The sequence below is a fragment of the Lytechinus variegatus genome, chromosome 10 (genome assembly GCF_018143015.1).
Source record: "Lytechinus variegatus isolate NC3 chromosome 10, Lvar_3.0, whole genome shotgun sequence".
Taxonomy (NCBI): domain Eukaryota; kingdom Metazoa; phylum Echinodermata; class Echinoidea; order Temnopleuroida; family Toxopneustidae; genus Lytechinus; species Lytechinus variegatus.
Genome location: NC_054749.1, coordinates 14782325 through 14799107, shown reverse-complemented (window position 1 = coordinate 14799107; position 16783 = coordinate 14782325).

Genomic DNA, 16783 nt, shown 5'->3' with positions numbered 1-16783 from the left:
GAGAAGAAAATTTATTATTCATGTTTCCGCTAACTTCCGAGGCATTGTACAACACAAATAGTGAATATTCTTGTTCGTGCAATGGTTCAATATTTCACACGAGGTAAAAGGAAGACGCTCTGTGCAACAAGGTGTAGCCGAGTGCCTCTCTCTCTCACTGAATGCGAATTTTGTACTATTTCGAATTTAAAACCATCATGCTTATGACTATTTGCTAATTGTGTACTATTACTTGGGTCATAATGAGTATACTATACAATGTATGTATGTTCTGTGCTGAACCTTGCGGAAATGGATGAATGAATATATAAACGAATACATGTGAATATATACAGTATATATAATATATGATATATTTTGAATAAATATATAACTAAAATACGTTGATGAATATGGATTGTGTCTTGATATAGGCCTGCACTAATGATTGCTTGTTTTACACAGCAAATGTGCATAGAATTTGAAAAATAGAAAATTTTGTTTAATTTCAATCACTGGTATCTCCCCAACCCGAGATGGTATGGCCTATCATTTGAAAAGCACTTTTAGTAACACTGAATTACAAGTTCCTCTGAAAACTGCAGTTTTGTCATGCCTGCTTAGCAGACACGACATATACACCGCTCTTCTGATGGCAGCAGCATCGTCAACATTGAAATCCTACCCTAATGTTAAGTTTCTGAAATGGCATAACTTTGAAATTATATTGATCTAAAGTATGTTAAGGCAGTTGAACATAGGGTAATCAGATCACTGATCATCTTCCATGAGTTCGACACCACATGATGAAGGTCAAAGGTAATTTAAATTCAATGAACTTTGACAATTTTCTGGTTTCTTGAAAAGTCTATAAAAAACAAAGTTATGATTTTGAATTTTCAAGATGGTATTGCATAGTGCATACGACTAATATATAATGGCTATAAAGTATAGGCAAAGGGATGAATGAAATTTCAGGTCATTAGGTGAAGGTCAAAGGTCTTTTGGGGTCAGTAAATTCATATCAACTTAAAAGTCCTAACCAAAATAATTTTGAATTTTCAAGATTATGTTGAAATTATAAGTGTGTGTGTTAATTATGCTCAATTTTGACCAATGGGTATCATAAATTTGATGAAATAAATGTTTAGTGGTTACTGAGTCAAGGACAAAGGTAAAAAAAGGGTCAAAAGTAATTTTAGATGAAATTGGATCACCTTTTTAAATTTTTACTTGATATTACAAATGATATGAAGTATATAATTTTCTCAGTCTAGGTCAAAGGTCAATGTCATTTGAGGTCTACAAATATAGTATTTTATTATCAAATGAATAGGGTTTTTCTCCATTTGTGAAAATATTTCAATCTTAGTTGTTTTCAAAGTCAGCACTGGTGCTATATTGAAACCCATACAGGTGGGTGTTTCATAAAGCTGTTTTGAAGATACTATGCACGACTGGTGATCCTTTCTTGTGCTATGTGATATCCCTGTATCAGTCTAGGTCAAAGGTTTTATGACCTAAGAACATGTTACAGTCATGCATCAAATTGTGCATAACGCTACGAACAGCTATATGAAATGGACACCTGGCTTGACTGTCAGAGGTGCTTCACTTGTTTCTTTAGACTATTATTTTGCCTAGACGATTGATTGTTAAATAATTGTGTTATACCTTCCTTTGGCTACTTGTTTTTATTTGTGTACCTGTTCAATATGTGACTTGCCCTTCTCTCATTCCACCTCTCTCTCTCTCCCAATTTCTACAGAGTTTTGCTCATTTAACAACCCCATCTGTCTCTACTTCCTTCTCTCTGCTCATCTCTGTTAGTTTGCACTCATCATTTTGACACTTTCCTCCTTTGTAAAGCTTCCAAACTTTCCTTTTCGACCCAGCATTTGAAGTGCCCCCTTATGCATAAAATCAGGGGCGGATCCAGGATTTTCCAAAAGGAGGGGCACATTTTTCCGAGGAAAAATTTGGCGAGCAAGCAACCCCCCCAAAAAAAAGGTTTTAACCAAAGATTAAGATTTCAGGGGGGGGCACACTATTGTTTTAACAGCATTCTCACATTACAAATTTTTATTTTGCTATAAATGTCAAATTCACACTTTATTTATCCTTTGTTAAATCCTTTAGATCTTATTCTTCACCATCTCCCCTTTGCACATCCAGGTTACCTTGAGCACTGTTCTGCATCTCTTCCTCATTCATGTTTCCCTAACCTATTCTCACCTAAATTATTTGTTTTATTTCCCCTGATTGATGTTGGTCTATAATTATAGCTCAATCTGCAACTTTACATTAAACCATTGCTTTAATATCATAATCATTCTCGCCAAACAACCATCATCCCATGCACCTTCTTTGGCAATCTTTTTTTATACATCTCTTCCTCATTCCTTTTTCTTTCTTCTGCTTCTCCCACCCCCCCCCCCCCCCTTCTATATGAACTTCATGAAATGCATTTACAAAGTGGTTTACCCGATTCAACAATCACTTCAGCAAAAAATGGAACTTATTCCTGACATTCAGTTTTGAAGAAATATTCAGTCTTCATTTGTAAATGTGATGATACATTACTCATGCTTTGTGCCTCATAATGCATTGATAATTGATCAAATTTCTGAAAAAATATAAAGCACATTGTCTAAAAAAATCACAAATATATTCAACAAAATTATTTCCATTTTGTGAAGTTCATTTATAAAAAAAAATGACACATCCCCTATTTATAATTGGCCTGAAATGTTGCAAAGTGAATTGTTCTTGTAGCACTCACTAATGACAATGTCTTACTCTTCGTATTTTTTTTTTGTTATGGGGAAAACTTTGGGATTGAACAAGCTAACTTTCATTTTAGTGGATATTTCAAATTGAAATGACAAGAAAAATATTTGCCATTGATTTCAATCCATTTTGCAACATTTTACAGAGATGGGAAAGGGATGGGAGGAGAATGACCCACTGCAAGCCAAAATATGACATTCTTGAAAGTACTCTAGAAGCAGAAATTATGTTTTTCCCATTTTACTAATATTGGGAGTCGATCAATTGCCACCAACATAATATTGTGTGCATTTATTTTATTTATTTCAAATATTTAAAAGAAGGGTAGCCCAATCAGCAACAAGCTGGTTTTCGTTGGGGCCCTTTGTAACACAAATATAAAACATGGTGACACATTCGAGTACATTCATGCGTAATATACAATACAAAAAAAGGTAATTCAGATGATAAAACAGAAATCGGATTTTATCACTTGCATGAAATTTTATTTTGGCGAGCCTTGTCAAAATTTAAACAAAATCGAAAAATTTTGTACAATGATAATATGTTAGCCGCCTTGATTTGGATGCCCTACATGATAAATGTAGCTAGGGAGTTTCAGGAAAGATGTCATGCTTGGCTTGCAATAAAGTTTCCATGACATTTGACCTTGCAACATTTGCTCCTTGCCAAAATCCAAACATTAAGCAAAATAGGTGGTATTCTGAACAAAATAAAACTCAAACCAAGTGACCCGTACTTTCGAAAGAGGTTTCAATGGTACCATACTCCGAAACCATGGATTATGCAGATTTGTGTACATAATTACAAATTTTGTACACTTTTTTAGAAAAGTCCAATTAAAAATGCGCGCTTTTGGCGAAGGGCGCATGATCTAAAACAAGAAATCTTAGTCCATGGTACAATTGAAACCTTGAGAATACTGAGGAGCGTTTCATGATAGAACTTGTCAGACACTTTATCAGACAGTTACCATAGTAACGGTGCTGGTACCATAGTAACGGAGCTTCTTGGCTGATAAAGTTGTCGGATCTGACATGTTGGATGAAAAAGTTGATGGAAATGCTCCCAGGTCAATATGTTTAGAGGAATTAGCAGTGGAGCAATTGGTACAGGTGCTGGGGCCCGTTTCATAAAGAGTTGCAACTGTTTTAACTCTGCTATTATTGCAACTACATGTACCATGGTAACCTTGACTCTGATTGGCTGCTGAGCCCTGTTGCCATGGTAGTTGCCATAATGGAAACTTGCAACTCTATGAAATGGAGCCCCCAAATGTCATGTTGCCACAAAAGGCAGGAGGGTAGGGATCATTGTGAATTTAAATGGGGGAACGGCAAGTCACACGGGTACACATTACTAAAAAAGCAATATTTCATTTTCAAGGAAGTTTATTTGATTATATTTTAAATAGAATTGTTTAAAAAAAGATGACCAACAGCCTCGAAGATCCATTCAAGTCTACAGGTTACCATAGCAACTGATCCTTGAGCAATGAAGCAAACCCCTACCCCTCACAAACTGGCCTGCAGCCCGATGAGAGCTGGAGTCTCCTTGACAAAATCACACAATACTGTGACACCACTATCAAGGGCCTGTTTTGAAGTGTGCAGGGTGGGGCACCGAACACTGCCATGCATGGTGTACTGCATCTATTATGTAGGTGCCTTATTTTCAACTTCAATGATACTTGGTGTAGCCAAGATTATGCGAGACAATGCATTGTATGGAGGGGGGGGTCACACTCTGTCATTTTTCTTGTACCCCCACCCCCTTCTTTTCCCATCCCCTTCTTTTCCCCTATTCCTTAACATTAATCTGTTGATCTCCTTTGTAGTCTCTATTCATCCTTCAACAAAGTCAACACCCTATTTCCTTTAATCTGCTCCCTTCCTCACCCCCCCTCCCCTCTGTCCCCCTTTCCTCCTCTCTACATGTTCACCTGTTAATCCACTAACCGTGCTCTCTTAATACCTCCCTGCTCTGCCATTAAAGTGAGCATGTAATGAAAAACCTTTTTCAGTGATTTTCATTGACGTGTAAAAAGCTAGTGTAAATCCTTGCATCTGATTGTCTCAGAGCAAATTAGTCAGTGATGATCACTAAAAAAACTCCATGAAATGCTCCCTAAATCTGTTAATCCATTTCACATCCTTTTAATATTTACTATCCATGACTGATATATACAATTTTCTAAATAATTTATTTTAACTTTCACTAAGTAATATATTGTATCAATTCATTTGTTATATTTTCTTTTTTATTTATTATATTTCTTTTTTTTTGGGGGGGGCCATTTTCATTAAAAAAAAGAAAATGGAATATATCACAATTTTGCAAATTAATAACACACCCTATCTGTACATGATGTAATTGTTTATTTTATTTAGAAAGAAACCTCCAGGAAACATCATTTGTTGTTTTTTCCCTTTGTTTCTTTTCTTATTTTCCCCATCATTTCATTCACCTTCTCATACAGGATCAAATGTTTGTGTTCGCATGTTTGTGTTTGCATACTTTATCCATCACTTATTTCCACACAACTCTGAGAGACAAGGCAGGGGCAGTTGAACTGATAAGATGTGTGAATCTACACCTAAATAGGTTAAACCCTCAACATAGGCTTGTCCTGAGGAAGTGTACTTTCAATCCCACAAATGGTTTATAACCCCCTATCAACCATCAACAGTAAATGCATGAATCCTAGTTATGAAGCGCAATGTCAAATGTCAGAGACGGCACCCAGGAGAGTTCTAAACCCTGTTCAAGACTGAAGACAGGCATCCATTTCTGTAGCCATAGGGTCATTAAGGAGCAATGTCAAACTTCGGAGACTGCATCCAATCAACTTCAAAACTCGTCCCAGACTGGAAATAGGTAACCATGTCTTTAGCCAAAGGGTCACTAATGTCAAATTTCACAGACGGCATCACATCACATTTCTCGAACTGCTTCCAGACTGGATGTAGGCAACATTTTCTAAGGCCACATTGACAGTTGGAACTATGCAACCTCTAATTTCACAGACGGCACCTAACAATATTTCCAAAACTCATTCCAGACTGGATGTGGGAAACCATTTCTGTTGCCATACTAGGGTCATTGACAGTTGCGACAATATTTCTAAAGTCATAAAATTACACTCCTTAATCTTCAAACAGAGACTTTCAAAACTGGGTTGCTAATAGACCAGAGCACACCATACTCCCTGCCATGGTACTTTCCACAGTCGTTGATCTATGTCAGGATGTTCCTAGGTGTGACAAGCCCCATTCATTGATCACCATGCTCGGGTCTCCAAGAGTCATTCCACTCTGGCTCCTTCTCATAGGCCATGTCACCATCCTTCATGACCACAATGAATGACTCATAGACCCATATGTCATGAAGCAGCTCCGGTCTGGAGTGAGGAAATTTAAGCCCAGGAGAGCTAACATAAATTTGAATAACTGGATCAACAATATCGGATATGCCAAATTCCATCCAATGCCTTTGGAAACGTAGCAATCCCTTTCACGTAAATCCAGCCAAGTGAATAAGTGCTCGTTTAGTCTGGATATGACTTTAAATTTTCCCTGAGGAGAAACTACCAGATATAACAATGGTTGAATAAACATGGAAACTGGTGAGTTCCAAAGGTTGAAACTCTGGTGGATCACTATCCTGCCCACAGACCGGAAGATGGATGAACAGCCTGGTATCACCTTATGTCAAGCCCCAAGACCTGGTTGAGAAATTTTGACTTTCCACGACTTCAAACTGCCTTTCATTTCATCAGAATGATATTACCGGTGATCTGATGAAATCCAATATAATGGAAAACACCATAAATGGATGGAAAAGACAAAGAAATGACCAAGACCAATAAAAAAAAAATGAACGGCACAGGCTCCTCGATATCAGCACGTCAATGTCCAATAGCATGATGTCTTAAAGAGCTCTGTTTGTAGGACAAGCTGGAAGATCAACTTCCCTCTGTGTCAGACAGTACTTGGGGATTATCACAACATAACCAGATTTCCAAACACTAAATACTAAAGATGTCACATGCAAGTGAAACAAATTCCCGGAAGTAAGCTGTGCTCTCTTCAAACATTAGTCAACATTTCCTCTCTCCCCATCCTTGTCCAGACCCAATTGATTATAACTGGTAAATTTGTACTGCAAACCAGTTCTCGATCGCACTTGACCAATGCCACTACAAAGCTGTCTTAGCTAAACCACTCCATTGATACAATTTGACAAACAATCAAAAATCCGAAGCAGTTATTGATACAAGGTAAACTAGAAACACAACAATGACAAGGCTCTTGTATACAAGCTTGAAGAGAAAACAACAATTGCTGGCAAGATAGAAATCAAAATTTGACATTGCACTTCTGAAACTGGATTACAGACTAACATGTATTGCTGTGATTGTAGGAGACTTTTACTTTCTTTCTAAACATTGTGGAAAAATAATTTAAGCACACAATCCTCATAAAAATGGGTTAAAACTCATTACCGGTACCCAAAGTTGGGTAATAATTTTTGGGGCAGACGAACCGATGAAGAGAATCAACCTTCATCACATATCTTATCATTCCAACGCGGGCAACTTAAATCTCTACACGTTCTGTGATTACATGATGGATACACACTCGCACAAACATGAGTTTTATGGTGAATGGGGCATAACTGAAATGGATCTGAACAAAAAAAGTATCATGTACAGAAAAAAAGGGAGTAACTTTATTGCAAAATAATTCATACTGCTCTATCACGGTTCTGAACTAACATTTTAAAAAATTCAGATCAAAGATTGTAAATATGAATACATTCGTTTGTAAACATTTTTTCTGTCTTCGTAGCATGTTTTATATCAGTCATGGTAAGTATCATGTTGCATTGGTGTGAATGGATAACTTTAGAGCAACAGCTAGAGCAGATAGTACAGGGAGGTATATAAAGATGGCAATTGATGGATCAACAGATAATGCAAGTATTGAGGTAAAAGGAGAGAAGAAATTGAAACATGAGGGGAGGGTGGTGGAGTAATGAGAAAGAAAGAGGATTAGGGAATAAGAAAGGGAATGACTAGATGTACAAGGAAGAATAGAGAGACTACAGTAAAGGTCAACTAATTGGGACCCAACACCAACAGAATGGGTAGAAGTGTCCATAATGATAAATAGAAGGGTTTAAAAGTCCTTTTAAAAAGGAGAGAAAGAAGAATGTGGATTTTATATAATTCCCAACACATGTATCAAACTTGCCTTCGGGAATAATGTTTTGATACATTTCCATGACAAGAATTTCTTTCTAGAGATTTAAGAGAATGTCATGAATTCAAAAGTGCAACTGAGGCAAAATGTAGATGAAAATCCCAATGAACGAGAAACTGTTACCCAATATTTCTGATAATTGATGGAAAACCAATTGCATTGTCTCGCATAGTCTAGGCTACACAGAATATCACTGAAATTACCAATAAAGCACTTACATTAGAAGCTGTATCCCATATGCACAACAGTGTCCAGTGCCCTCCTCTGCACACCAAAAAATAGATCTCTTGGTAATGATGTCACTAATTGAGTGATTCTGGCAAGAAGACCCCAGCTCAAACCAGACAGGAAGCCATGTTTGTGAGGTCCAGGGCCTACACCATCACTCAATGAGGTCAATTGCTATGGTCCTCCAACTTGAATAAATCCTCTAGGCTGCCGGTCTTACATATGTTTCAAGGAAGAAAAATAAAATCATGAATACAAAGTATATAGTACAGACAATCGTTTACTATAGGAAATGGCCGTATGCAGCGGGGAGCAGCCCAAAATTTTTGAAAACCCACATTTATTTCATGACAATTTTTTACGTAATTCACCAAAAGTGTGCATGAGATCTTCCAATTTTAATTTAGAAAATGCAAAAGCGCCCAAATCACAGATTCTGTTGCCTCGCTCCTTCGCTTTTGAGTTTCTTTGAAAAAAATTATGCGTTCTGCCCCCCCCCCCCAAACAAAAATTCTGCTTATGGCCGTGCTATAGAGCAGGTCCAAGCTATCTGGCATACATATGTATCTAACATAACAGACAAATCAGAGGGGTGTTTCACAAAGATTTAAAGTGTGACTGTGACTAAATATCACTGTTCCCAATTATGTGGGAAAATTAATGAACCACCTTATTGGTTGGATCACACTCTGAGGTGTTCTTCTGTGTATTTTAGTCAAAAAGACAATGCATTAGATATCATTAACGAACATGCTTGACTTTCAGTCAGGTTTACCATTTGTGAAACACTCCTAGGGTCCCGAGATTGATAGTGACAATTGATTGTACATTGTAGCAGGGTGCTACATAACTTCTTAGAAGCACTTGCCCAGTCGGGCAAGTAAATTTTCAAATAGTTAGAATATTCTTGCCCCGAAAAAACCAAAGAAAATAAAGTTTTACGTCTTCAAAAGAATGTTTTGCGTTTTATAAACCATTGAACTTTTTCTCTATTTTGACCTGAACAGATCTACTCTGTTATTGTTTTTCATTTTCCAAAGTGATTTTATCTTGCATGCCATGACCAAAATTAGGGTCAATATATCATATCAACCCTACTTTTGGTCATTCTCTACTGTGAAAATTTTGCTCAGGCAAGTGTTTTGAAGTAAAGACCAAAACTTCTTGCCCGACTCGAACTTTTACTTGCCCCGGGCAGTCGGGCAAGTGCTTATGTCGCACCCTGCTTGTAGTCAAAGGAATCAATCATACAAACATGTCCTACGATCATTGCTAAGCTTTGTGTTACAGGCCCCAGAATTGTTTTGCTAGGGACATAAACTTTTTAATGAATTTAGAATGATGTGATGACATAAAAGCAATTTTTTAAAATGATACAGGACTTTTTTTCTTCATGAAAAAAACAAGTGGAACGCCTCTGGCAGTCTCACATGCATTACCTTATTCAATAGAGCAGCACTGCTAATAGCTTTGAAAATATCTAAATGTAAGATGAATAAATTCATTTTTCAAGAGAGAAAAAAGTCATTTGATAATAAATCTGAAGATCACTGACCTCAAATGACCTTTGACTATTAATTTTTTTTTTCATTTCATATTATTTGATATTTCCAATAACCATTGATCTTGTATAAATTTTATGTAATATGATATTTTATAATAAACAAAATATGATGTTTTACTGCCCCAGTAACATAAAATTACACTCACAAAATTTCTAATACCTGCTAACCGTTATATCAATGGACTTTAACGTATATAACACCAAGTATAAAAACAGGACAGATATACATCCTATTTCCCTAACTTACCAATCAAAATAGTCTGTAATTGAAAATATTTATATTATAATCCTTGGCGTAATAACTGATGATATTGAATAAGTATTGTATGTGACCAACTACCCCAAACTCAACAATAAGTCACCAAGGAAGGCTCTCTGTAAAATAGCCAAAAGAGAAATTTGGTCTTCATAAAACAAAAATTTAATAAAAAAAATTAATCAAAGAGTAATTCTTTGCCGTACTGTCAGAATTTTAAGTTGTGAAGTTGAATAGAAAACAAGATACAAGAGTTTCATTACCACAGTTTTTTGTGGACTGCTTGGGAGTTTCAGTGAGAATCAAGTGTGGAGATCTCATACCTAAGTGAACCTTGAACTTCAATTGTTAAACCTCCTTATTTTTCTTAAGCTATCACTTAGTTTTTCTACATTTGATCAATCACTTGTGTTGGTTATTATTGATCAATTTTGACAAGTTATATATCATTTCAAAGCTTAGGATGTGCTTTTTCAAACTCAATGAAAATATCAAAATTCTTTTTTGGCGACTTGTTTTGGGGTGGCTGGTCACATGTAGGTATCATGCGCATATTTCATGGGGCGCATTTTTGTGCTGAACAATTCTACGACAAGTAGATCCAGGGTAAAAAACCAGAGATAAAACTCAAAAGGGAAAAACTCTGGAAAACCTTCGGATCCACTTTTGCAGAAGAGTCAGCACAATAAAAACACAACTACAAACTTCATCAAGAAAAACTTCGAACTAAGTTAACTCCTCTAATATTTCTAAGGCCTACATTGTAAGTAATTAACACACTACTAGTATCTTTATAATGAAGCACAAGCCTCACAATAATTCCACATTTTTTTAACCTTAATCAACATATCTACTCCAAGAAATCATTGTTTACAAGTAACAAAGCTGGCATTTGTTAATAAAATAACAAATAATTAAGATATTCTGTACTATTAGCAAAGAAAATAATAGCTTGGACCTGCTCCTTGGAGCTACACAAAAGTCATCATAAAATATATGTACAAAATGGGTTCCTTAAGAAGTGAATGCATACAAGTCACAAATTTGATATTAAAAATGTTTTGAATAAATTTATAAAGTTTGAACTGACGTTTGGGTTCATTCAGTTTGATTTCCATGACAGAATTCTCCCAAATTAAAAGAACACCTGAATTTGAGTTCTAGAAAATGGACACTGGTGATGGATTGTAAATATCAAACAACTATACTGATTGGGTCCTGGTTGCATTCAACAGTAATTTTTTAAATTTGGAATTAGCGATTGATTAGAAAGCATTTCTGTTTATATGGGACCCTTCCATGAACCAAAACACAGGTATTTCAGGGCAGTAAACTTTGACCAGGATCAAATCGAAATCAATTACTTAGCTGGAAAATACCAATATCTGTTCACATCTGACATTCCGTGATGAAGATGAAGATTTCAAGATTGGTGCCGTGCCCTTGTTTCTTATTGACTATCTCTGTCATTTATACTTGGAAGATGGCTGACTCCAAATAGGGGGTATATCCATGTTGTACACTGAGTGACATGACTGCAAATATAAAGTAAAAAAAACAAAATATCATTTTAACATCATTTTCTATTAAAAAAACATTCATCGTACTGTGACAAATGTACATAAGAAATACATTCAAGTTTGCATTGGGACAAACTTTCTAGTCTCCCAGTTTGTTTATTTACAAGGTCTTGTACATTATGCAGCCTTGATATGTGTCAGAAAACTCTTTTTTCAAACATGTCATTTACACTGTTTCTACATCAGTTTGGAAGTAGATATGGTGTCTATTATCTACTGTAAGAGTGGATAGCAGTAATTTTGTTCCTTCTTCACAAAGTATACAAATGTATAATACCTTTGCTAAATAAAAAGGTGGTGTAATGTTTGCAAAGTTTTTCTTTTTTTAATGATTGATCACATACATATTTTTTTTTAATTTCTGGATATATTGTGTGATAAAGAACACATTTCTGCTTTGCATTTGGATTTACAACAAAATAGGACCAAAATAAGTATCTAAGAAGTTACGGACCTCTCACTTCAAGCAAGATGGTGCCCCACCCACAAGTTTTTTTAATGAAAACTTCTAGGGGCTCCCAATCCCATGTTTTTACCTACTTTGTATATACCTGTATTTTTATGATTGATTGAAATAAATTTTGAATTGAAATGAAATCGCTATTTAAAAATATCTTTTCTTTCAAAATCCTGGCAGATGGGAACTCATCTATATGGTAACATAAAAACAATAATATGAAAATCATATGTACTTATTTATTTATTGAGAAACAAAAGAGTTCTTCCCCCCCCCCAAAAAAAAAAAATACTTGTGATTAATTCTGGGTGATCAAGCCTGCTAGTTGTATAGCGGGTAGTATGAATTTGCCCAAAATCAAATTCAAGTATTAGATGCATGCTCTTGACTTACATTCAACTGGTTTATTTATGACTGGTGCGTTCCCAGCATTCATCGTGTCCTTGAATAGCTTCTGTTAAAAAATGTCTATAGGTCGTTTTCAAGATAACCGGGAGGTTGGAATGTATTCTACCCTGTTAAAGCAGTCTTTCCCATGTTGTAATGGCTGAAGCAAAAATGACACAAAATCAAGATATTGGGAGAAAAGATTGTTAATAATACGTAGAGTGGTATATTAAACACTTTCTCAATATTTAGTCACGAATTAACCATTTTACAAAGAATGCCTCTTAGTAATGGGTCTTGTAACCAAAAGATTTATGACTGATTGTCTGGTTTATTTGAATGCTTGATTGCACATTGTAATAAAATGTTTAAAAAGCCAAACAATGCACACACTAAGCTTTTTGTTATGGGTCAACTACAGTGAATGGGAAAACAAGATTGATATTCACCACATTCCAGGAATTATGAGAATAAGCTGGAATGTACTTGTCATAGCACAACTAGCAAGTTATCCTATATTCAATTTTGTGGTTTCAACAAATTGCTGGGCAATTCCATAAAATGTTAAATCTTTTTGTATGTCCAACCCCCACTTTTCTCAAGTCTTACTTCACTTCTAAAATGACCAAGTCACGGTCCTTTCACATTACGCGAATCCTGTGTTTAAAAAATACCCCACCAGCTTATAACACAGGAACTCCATTGCCTTGCGTGCTGTGTCAATGGGACCTCAGGTGGGGTATTTGAAACCCCAATTTCAGATTTTGGGAGAGCTCTCGTTTAAACTGGGGTGGGGTTCATCTGACTGCTGATAATGCCTTGCGTGTTAGTCAATGGGATCTCAAGTGGGGTATTGACACCCCAATTTCAGTTTTTTGGGAAAGTTGCATTTCTCGCGTTTAAACTGGGGTGGGGTCGATTTAGTGACTGCTGCTGCTGATAAGAGCCGATAACACCGATGCCTGCCACCACAACAGGCTGATGAACAGCATGGAGTGGGATTGCAGCTGTCCTTGTTACGTAATAGTATAAACAAACTCTTCAGAGCTTCCTGGCTGACATTAATCTTGAAAGAATGAATTTGTATTCTATTTGTTTTAGGACATTAGCATATCTAAAAACGATTCGGAATTTAGATGAAGATCGACATGAAATTTTGAACGATGCAAAATGACCCACAATTGCCGAAATAACAATAAGTTTAAAAAAAATCACCCTCTCTCTCTCTGCCAGGCCTTATGAAGGTCACTTCTCCTTGGGGGAAGGTGGATTATCTGGGAGAGTGCGTGGTTGTTTACTTAAGGATAACCATTCCTTGTTGATATCGGGGATGGGGGGGGGCGAGTGAAAGTAGCTTGGAATTTGAAATTGGGATGTCAGATGAGATCCATTTTTAAACACAAAGTTTCGTAATGAGAACATTACAGACTGTCAAAAGAACAAGAAATCAGAGACAGAAAATTTCATGAAGGTTCCACATATAGGGGGTCGGATGTACATATTTTATTGAATTGCCTTGCTATTCCCTGCTATCTCACCTTTTGAGTACTCTGGATAAACTTGGTAATATGTTTGCTGTCCCATATCCTGAGAGTGTGGTCATCACTACTCATTGCTAGGAAACCATACTGAGAGTTCGGCTGGCAGAAACTAGCACACTTGATAGGACACTCGGCTTTCACCGTTCTTCAGCTTTTACCTTCTGTTAATCTGTTAATAAACAAAAAGAGCAAGTTATCCTATATTGAATTAAAATGTAAAGCAAAAAGGAACCAATAGCCTTAATCAGGGCTCGACACTAGCGGCGGTCCGACGGTCCCAGACCGGTAAAAATCGCTGTCGGGCCAGTAGATTTTCAGAAATTGGAAGATTTACTGGTCCGACATGACCAGTAAAAAAATATCATTGTTGGGCCAGTAATTTTTCCAAAAATAGCAAGATTTAAGGGTCCGACATGACCAGTAATAAAAACCATTGTTGGGCCAATAACTTTTCCAGAAATGGTCAAATTCACAGCAAACCATTTCCCCCGTTAAATTCTGCCATTCACACACAGAATACACACAGAATGAATCGCACGTAATGTATACAGCATGCATACAGTGTACATGTAGTCAGCCACACAACTCACATGGTAAATTCTCCACTGCCCGCACGAACGAAGCCTGGCTAAACTCTGGCAGAAATCTCTCACAGAACTGTCAAAATTCAAGGTTCATACTCATGAAAGGCTCTTATAATGTCCATATTTCCTAAAAATTGGAGCAACTCTGTCATTTGTGAGCAGTAAAAGGAGAAATTTTCACTTCTGTTTTGGTTCAAACAGATCGGGTTTCGGGTGATATCGTCTGAATACATAATAGCCCCACATATGCATTTATGTGTGTGTTGATACACTTGGTATCTGACTTTCTTTCGTAGCTATTTTAATTGAGCCAAAAAGAAACTCATAAATTATTTATAATAGTTTTAGCTTTCTTTCCTTCTTAATCTTTCTTTGTTTCTTCCCTCGATTTTTTTTGTTACTGTCTTTTTTTTAAATTTCCCTTTTTTCTTTAATTCATTTTTTCTTTCTATCCTTTTATAAAATATTTTCTCTATTTCCTTTTTCTCTCTTTCTTTCTTTCTTTCATTCTTTCTTTAGTTTCGAGTCCATCCATCCTATATTCATCTCTTCCTTTCTTTCCTTCCTTCTTTTTACCCCTTTCTTCATTCTTTGTTTCTTTCTTCCATCCATCATTTATTTACCCTTTCTTTTTTATTTCTTCTCTCAGCCCTTTCTTTATTACATTCATTCCTTCCTTTCTTCTATCTGTCTTCTTTCCTTTTTCCCTTTGTTAATTATATCTTTTTACCTTCCTTTCTTTTTTTTGACTGCTTACTTCCTTTATTCTTTCTTTCTTTCATTCCTTCCTTTCTTTGTCTCTCAGTCTTTCTTTTTTTCTTCCTTTCATCTATTCATTTACCTTTTTTTATAATTGCTTGCTTCTTTCCTTCCCTTCCTTCCTTTATTTATTTCTTTCCTTCTATCTATCATTTTACCTTTCCTTCATTTCTTCCTTCCTTCCTTCTTTCAATCCTTCCTTTCTTTCTTTCTTTTTTTCTTTCTTTCTTTTGTCAATCTTTCCATCTCTCCTTTTACTCTTTCTTTTTTATTGCTTCTTTCTTTCCTTTACTACTTTCTGGATTTGTTCTTTCTTTCTGTATTGCTTGCTTCATTTCCTTCCTTCATTTCTTTCTTTCTTTCTTATATTTGTTCCTTCTTTATTCCTTCCTTTCCTTTAGTTCTTTCTTTTTTTTCTTCCTTTACATCTATCCTTTCTTTACCTTTTTTCTTCCTTTCTTTTATTCTTTCTTTTCCTTCCTTCCTTTCTTTCTTTCTTTCTTTTTTTCTTTCTTTCTTTCTTTCTTTTTTCTTTCTTTCTTTTTTCTTTCTTTCTTTCTTTCTTCGTTTCTGTCTTTCTTCGTTTCGGTCTTGCTTTCTTTTTGTCCTTCATTTTTTTTTTTGGGGGGGTAACGAAAGGCTAGAAAAATAAACTTGCGCCTTTTCTTAATGTTTTCTTTGTTTTTTTTGGACCAGTAGATTTTGGGTTCGGACCAGTAAAAATTTGAAAAACTGGGTATCTACTGGTCCGACATGAATAGGTTGGTCCAGTAGAAAAAATGGGTTAGTGTGGAGCCCTGCCTTAATAGTGGGACCTCAAGTCCTCAACTTCTCAAATCTGGCCAGATATGTTACCCATAATGCAACATTCTGTACTCTTGCAATATAGCCGAACTTGAATGATAGCACACTAATTCACTCCTAGATACATTCAAACTGCATTAATTATGTTACCATGTATCAAATAAAGTATGTTTCCTCTCAAAGATATGAATAGTTTCTCTAAACAAATAAATTATCTATAGCTAATTGCCTATCTGCATCTGGAACAATTATCTCAAAGGTATATATTAAAAGTAGCTATCTATACAACAAAGTCAATGAGAAACCACACACAGAGATCAGTCCACTCCCCCTCTGAGCAATTGTTCTAGAGTTGTTGCTCGGTCCAGGATCGGGATGAAATCCCATTATTTTCATGTCTGGAGACCTAAACGGTACATTAAGTTAATTTTGGGAACTGGGACAAGCTGGGATCCCAATAAGCAAGCTGAAAACAAAAATTCATAACCCACTTGACATTTTTAGATTTTGGTACCAAGCTAATCAACACAGATTACCCAGACAATAAAGCCTTGAACGTTCACCATAGGGTTATGGATAGTGTCATTGGT